Consider the following 7,938-nt stretch of genomic DNA (forward strand, 5'->3'; position numbering starts at 1 on the left):
GACAAATGGAAAAAGGAAATGGATGAATTATTTGATAACAGAATAACAAACATCATCAGTGAGACTGGCTATTGGTTTTGGGCAAAGACAAATGAAGAGCTGGTAAAAATACAATTGTATTATGCTGATATAAGAAAGGAATTCGATGATTTAGAAGAAAATGCCAATTCTTTAATAAAGATACAAAGAGAAACCCTAAGTTTTGATTGGCCAGATGATGATACTTTCAACAGATGGAAAGACCAGTTTAGTGAACAGATGTCAGGAGAAGATGACGAGGAAGATGTAAGAGTAATAGTTACTCTTGTAGTCAGCAATGATGACATAGAAAATCTCCAGGTTAAAGTGATTTTGCATGTAACAGAAGATGATACATCACTTACAGACCTTATGGGTATGTATTCTGAAGATGAGGAATGATTGCGAGAGAAAATCATAACAACCAAGAAGCATAACAGAAAGGGACCCGCCAAGAAGTGCTATTGTAATCAACCTTTCTGTTATTCTTGTTTTTTGATTTTCAAAAGAAGGACACCTGTCACCTACTGTAGCCTGAAGCTTGTTGCATCTCACATTATTTAAGTGAGATCCCAAGGCTAAAGATGGGTCCGAATTTGGTTTTCACTAAGTATTGTGCTTAGTTCTTTTTTGGTCCAAACATTTTGGGAAAGAAATTTATAGTATACTTTTTCTGTCAAAATTTCTGAGATATGGATGAATGTAAAAAGAACTGTGCTTCTTCTCTGAAGGTTTTTCTGGGTCTTTTGTAAAGGATATATCATTTTCAAAGGAAATGAATACAAATTATGAACTGTCCCCATATCTGTTCTTCTCTGAATTTTGTCTCCTTTTTAATACTGAACTACCTTGATGTTGTGTGAGTAAAAGCTTATGCAATTGATTGCAATTTAGTAAGATTGTACATCCATTTGTTATTGCTGTTAATTCAATGGATTAAATAAAGGCTTTGATGAATGTGATGAGGTTGCTTGGGTGTTAATAAGGATTTTTGAATGATAAATTCGGGTAAGAATTGCTGATGAAAATTCGTTGCAAGGCAACAAATTAGATCTAAGAATTTACTTGACTCTGAATTCCCAATGGATTAGGCACTGATCAAAAGTATTTCAGCCCAAAAGAGAAGTATATTATAACTAGCTTTTTTCAAAATACATCATAAAATCAATTTTCATTTATCTTTCCTGTAAGATTTTCAAAGTTGGCCAGCACTTGCCTGCCTGGATTGTTTTAGCTTCATTTAGCCATTGTTGTTGGAAACATTTGCAGAGCTATAAAAGATTTCTTGGCCATATCTGTTCAAGGGATGTGTTTATCAGTTATTTACCTATATGTTTGAGGATTTAGAGATGAGAATCAAAATGAAACTAAGGATAATTCTCATACAATTATTCCATCTTTGAACCATCCCCGGGTGCACCCGCCCTGGTTTTACAGAGCCAAAAGAGTAGAAAACCGTCTAAGGTTTTGTTGAAGTTGGGCCCTAATACTTTGCATATGCAAGTGATAATGAGAATTGGCTATTCTTTAGGTTGTGTATGTACTGATATCTAGGTACTAAGCCTTTTGTCGCTTAGTAGTTTTAGTACTGTTAACATCAAAATAAAACACCAACAGTATAAAATCTTAAATGATTAGCCAAACCACTAGCCAAAAAATTCTAAAATTAGCCAATTTATGAATATTAGCCACTAAAAAATGCCTTGAAGTTGTGACATCGTGAATGTTAGCATTCCCTTTAACATCTTATCTAAATTCCATCCTTCTTGTGAAATATTTATATGTGAATGATTCTTTAAAATATTGAGCTCTTGTTGTACACTTGATTTGTGTCACACTCTAAACCCTTCTATCCAAACGATTCCATGAGTTTGGAATGCTTGGATGCCGGCTTAGAGCTCCCTATCCATGGAGTGCAAGAGAGTATACTTCAAGAATAAGAAGGCTCTCAGATGAGCCTTAGAGATACTCTTCTTGCTAGTAAACCATGCAATGGGAGGTTCCAAAGACAAGATGCAAGAATGCAAATGTCCCAAGGAGTTCCTCAAGGATGCAATGCAAATAAAGATTAAGCTAGAATGAGATGCAAAGTGGAGCTATGCTAAGCATGTATGAGAGTGTTGCAATCCAACTATTAGACTATATGATTTAAGCTACATGTAAAAATGAAAGCTAAGCTAAGCTAGAATGCCATGATGCCATGGATGAGAGAATGTAGACAAGAAATAGAAGTTCTCCACAAAGCTCCAAAGAAACCTGTTAGAAAACTTGCAGCATAACAATGTTCAAAAGATGGATGATTGAGGGGGAAAGCTCTCTCCCTTTTAAAGATGTATGGACGGTGGAGATCAAGATGAAGATGGTGGATGATCAACTGTTGAATTCAAAAATAGGAGTGATCCATGTGCACACACAAATCAACCAATAGAATATAAGTTGACTTTTCATATAAGACAAAAGTCACAAAGCCTTTTCTTTTAATTGCAAAATAGAAAAAGGACTTTATGTGTGCACTTTAAGTGGGTTAGAAGAATGGGGTCTTTTATTTAACTAAAAGGGGAAATGTTCTTTTAATCAAATAATGAACTTAGGATAGCATAGTCAAACTATAGGTTACAATCAAATAAATTGATTATTAGCAATTTGGTCTAGGTAAATGATTAAATTAATTTAGCCAAAATGCTGAGAAGGGGGCTAATAGTCTAGATGACCATTTTTAGGTGATTACATTTGCCCCTCTTTGACTAATGTGTGATCGATTTGGGAACACATTATGTCAAAGAAAATCGAAGCCAAGTTGGCGATGATAAATATAGATGTCTAATTCCAAAGAGTAAAATGCAAAAATAGATAGCAAGTCGTGAATGCACAGCCTGATAGCAGTAGTACTGAACACTAGGAAGAGATGATGTCAGAATTCAAGAAGAATACTAACACTTAGAAAAGCAGATAGAATGAGAGCAAGTGAGAAGATCAAACAAATGCTCCTAAGCAGTGATAGAGTATTTCTGCCCCCTCGGGATCGAAATTGAAATGAGGTAAGGGGATGCAAAAATTGGCTAGAAATGAGAAAATTAGAATATAGCAATGTCCAAGATGATAGATAGATGATTAGAACCCAAGAATGACTATATAAAAAAATTGATAAAATGCCCCAGTTTGACTAGAGTTGACCTTGAAGGATATAGCATAAAAATAAGGTCAAAATGAGTAGAAAGGTGATTTTAGACATGAAATAGTGAATTTAAGTAGATATGAAGTATGAAAATGATGAAGACATGAAGAAATGAAGATGCCCCAGTGATGATTCAGAGATTAGACCTCAAAAGGTCAGCTAACTACTCAGAAGAAAGTAGAATTTTAAAAGACAATTTTGACCATCAAGATGAACTCGAATTTGGATTTCGATCCCGAAAATGAATCCAGGATGTTGAAATTATTTAAGAGGTCAAAACTTTATATAATGTGATGATAAGATAGAAAAGAGATGAAGCGAAAGATTAAGAAGGTGAAAAGACATGAACAAGAAGAAAGTAAAGAAATATATGAAAGGAGTTAGCTGATATGTCCACAAAAAGATGAAGAGAGAGCTCTCCCCATATGCAAGAATGCAAGACTAAGCTAGAAAATGAACCTAAAATGCAAGCTAATATGCAAAGTGGTTTACCAGCAAGAAGCGCATAACATTTAGACTCTTAATTTCATCATTGAGCATTTATTAGGGACATCATGAGATCATACAACCATCACTAGTATAACTATGAGGATATGAATATGATCGATATTAGATAGGTATGTGAAAATCCAATCTAAGCATCAGAGACATGTAAGTCAAGATAACTACACGATTAGATTCCCTAAGTTTAATTTAGCAATATTATACTTATATCAAGGCATAAGCGCCAGGATAAACCCTGAGTGTGATCTTGCAAAACAGTCAAGGATGATACATTTATAAGTCAAAGTGTTGAATAGGTCAAGCATAAATGCTTACAACACTATAGACAAACAAAAGTATATCCACAAGCAAAAATCAAGAAAATATGTCCCATGCCCCCAGTCTTCTAGTCAATGACATCCTTGAAAGACTATTAGGGAGGGAACACCTGGCAAAGAAATCATCATAGACAGCACACAAAGTAGATAAAGATCAGCATAGCTCAGTCGTTTAAGTGTTAAAGTGCGTGTGTGTAAGTCACTTGGCCATTTCTTCCAGACTTGATTCTGATAGTGAGATATCGCGACATCGGAGACCGTAGGTAAACTATCTGTAAAGTGTTAAAAAACACTTGATGTCAAAGTGGGGGAAGTGTTGAGAAACACTATTTTGTGAGTTGTCAAAGAAACCCTAATCCACAAGAATACCTCAATAGGCTAAGTAGCTATGCCCCCAAGATGAGGACAAGAAACAATTCCAAGCTAGGAAATGTGTAGCAAAGTGGATGATTGAGATTGATAGACATAGGTGCAAGGGTTTCAAGTAGCGCCTGTTTCCAGGTTTTCACCACTTTGACAGATTTTTTTTTTTTTTTTTTTTTTTTTTTGGTGATACATCAAAGTGAGGTTTTCACTAAGATGATCATTTTTTCAGGACATTTTCTGATTTTTAAGATTTTTTCAGACTCATAGATGTATACAAGATAGCTGAGCAGCAAGCCTCTAAGTATAGAACTTCTTCAAGTGTAGGATGTTGATAGGTTCTGCAAGTTCTTCACCCTCTGAAGTAGACAACTGGTAAGCACCAGACCCAAATGATGTTGTGATAATGTAAGGACCTAACCAGTTAGGTTCAAATTTCCCTTTCTGTTCTCGATTTTGCTGATTTTTGGGATTCTCTCTAAGCACGAGTTCACCAACTTGGAACTCACGGGGGTGAACCTTTTTGTTATATTGTGTAGACATGCGCTTCTGATAAGCTCTCATGTGATCAAAAGCAGCCTTGCGCCGTTCATCCAGAGTCTCTAATTCCTGTACTCTCATAGCTCTATGGTCTTCATCTGTTATTAACCCATGTAAGGAGATGCGCAAAGAAGGTATTTCGACTTCTAATGGGAGAACAGCCTCAGAGCCATAGACTAGAGAAAAGGGTGTAGCCCCTGTAGGAGTACGAATAGAGGTTCTATAGGCCCAAAGTGCTGGATTTATTTGCAAGTGCCAATCTTTCCCAGACTTGTGAACTGTGCGGTGTAGGATTTTCAGCAGCGTTTTATTAGAGGCCTCAGCTTGGCCATTCCCTTGGGGATAGTAAATGGAAGACCAGTGTTGCTTAATTCCAAACTTTTTGCACAACTGTTTTAAGTCTTTATTTTTGAATTGTCCTCCATTATCTGTAACAATAGAGGATGGGATACCATATCGACAAATGATGTGATTCAGTATAAACAGGGCAACATGTTTGCCTGTAGCAGCAGATAATGGTACAGCTTCAACCCATTTAGTGAAATACTCCGTTGCTGTGATGATAAATTTATGACCGCTGGATGAGCTTGGATGGATCTTTCCTACCAAGTCAAAGGCCCATTGTTGAAATGGCCAATATGTCACAGAAGGGATTAACTCTCGCCCAGGAGCATGTATCAAGTTACCATGGAGCTGACATTTCTGACAGGACTTTGCATAGCGCACAGCATCAGCTTGCATGGTGGGCCAGTAATAACCCGTCCTAAGCAATTTTCGGGCAAGTGCAAGGCCATTAGAATGCGCCCCACAAATGCCATCGTGGACTTCGGCAAGTGCCTTCTCAAACTCTTCTAGTTCTAAACACCTAAGCAACATTCTGTCTAGACCCCTCCTATACAAGTCACCAGAGACCAAAGTGTAGTGTGAGGCATTACGAAGGAGTTGGCGTTTTTGGTTGCGCGTGAGGGTTTCGGGAATAACTTGATCACGTAGGTAGGAGAAAATAGCCGCATAGCGGGAGGAATCATGACCTACAACAGTGTAGATCACCTGGTTATCTGAAGAATCATAGGCTGGATGACACAATTCTTCCACCAGGAACTCAAATCGCGATTCATGTTCTTGTAATTGGAGGATAGATGCTAAGGTGGCCATAGCATCAGCAGCCTTGTTTTCTGCTCTAGGAATTTGTTGGAATGTTACAAAGGTAAAATAGTTCCTTAGAGCATCTATCAACTTTTTATAAGGGATCAATATATCATCCTTGGTTTGATATTCATTATTCACTTGGTTCACAACCAGTTGAGAATCCCCATAGATGTGTAGCTCAGTTATTCGCCATTCAAGGGCCATTTTGATCCCATTTGTTAATGCTTCATACTCTGCAATATTGTTTGTACATGGGAACAATAATTTGTAGGATTTTGGGATCGTATAACCATGAGGGGAAACAAACAACACCCCTGCTCCTGCTCCATTCTGTGTATGGGATCCATCAAAAAACATTTTCCATGTTCTGTCAGTAATGTTCATGATTGAGGCATCTGGAAACTCAATTTGTAGAGGTGCTACATCTTCAAGTGGGAAGTCAGCCAACTGGTCAGCTATGGCCTGTCCTTTGATTGCCTTACGTTCAACATACTGAATGTCAAATTCGAAAAGAATCATCATCCATTTAGCAAGGCGACCAGTAAGTGCAGCTTTACTTAATAAATATTTCAAAGGGTCTATCTTGGCAATCAAGTGAACTGTGTGGGCCAACATATAATGTCAAAGTTTTTGGGAGGAAAAAACTACAGCAAGGCATGCCTTCTCTATACTTGTATAATTTAGTTCATAAGCCACCAAAGTTTGACTAATATAGTATATGGCTCTTTCTTTACCCGTCTCATCACTTTGGGCTAAGAGTGCTCCTAGAGAAGAATCCGTAGCTGAAATGTACAGAATCAAAGGTTTTCCCAGAATGGGTGGCATCAAAACTGGCGGTTTTGCCAAGTAGCCTTTGATTTGGTCTAAGCTTTGTTGACAGTCACTGTTCCAAATATGGGTAGATCCTTTATGCAGATTTTTATTGAAAGGTTGAGCCTTATCAGCTAATTGAGAGATAAATCTTCTTATGGATTGTAGCCGTCCTTGCAGACCTCTAAGTTGACTGATAGTCTTTGGTGGAGGCATATCCATGATAGCTTGGACCTTTTCAGGGTCAACCTCAATGCCTTTTGCTGAGATGATATAACCTAGCAATTTTCCAGAAGTGACACCAAAGGCACATTTTTTTGGATTCAACCTAAGTTGGAATTGTTCCATACGGTCCAATATCAAACTAAGGTCTTTGAGATGTGTGTCTCGTTTCTTTGATTTCACCAGTGTGTCATCAACATAGTCTTCCATGTTTTTATGCATCATATCATGAAAGATGGTTGTCATTGCTCTTTGATATGTAGCGCCAGCATTTTTGAGCCCAAAAGGCATGACATTCCAAAAAAAGGTACCCCATGCACATGTAAAGGCTGTCTTTTCTTGGTCTGCTGGAGCTATCTTTATTTGGTTGTACCCAGAAAATCCATCCATGAGCGAGTACATCTCATAACCTGCAGTCATGTCCACTATCATATCGATGTTTGGTAGTGGAAAGTCATCCTTGGGGCACGCTTTATTGAGGTCTCTAAAATCAGTACAAACTCGTATGGATTTGTCATGCTTGGAGACAGGTACAATGTTGGAAATCCACTCAGCATAATCAATGGCCCTAATGAAGTTTGCATTCAATAGTTTTTCTAACTCTGTCTTGACCAGTAGAGCCACATGTGGATGCATTTTTCTTAACTTCTGTTTGACAGGCTTGACATCTGGTGAGATTGATAAGTGATGCATGATGAGATCTGTATCAAGCCCTGGCATGTCAGAGTATGTCCATGCGAAGTTGACCTTCTTGTCTTGAAAGAACTGAGCAAACTGTGTCTTTTCTTTGTTTGACAAAGATTGAGCTACATGGATAATCTGAGGACATTCTTCTGTTCC

Source organism: Cupressus sempervirens, chromosome 10, assembly GCF_028749045.1.
Source record: "Cupressus sempervirens isolate cs-2001-9-10 chromosome 10, ASM2874904v1, whole genome shotgun sequence".
NCBI lineage: Eukaryota > Viridiplantae > Streptophyta > Pinopsida > Cupressales > Cupressaceae > Cupressus > Cupressus sempervirens.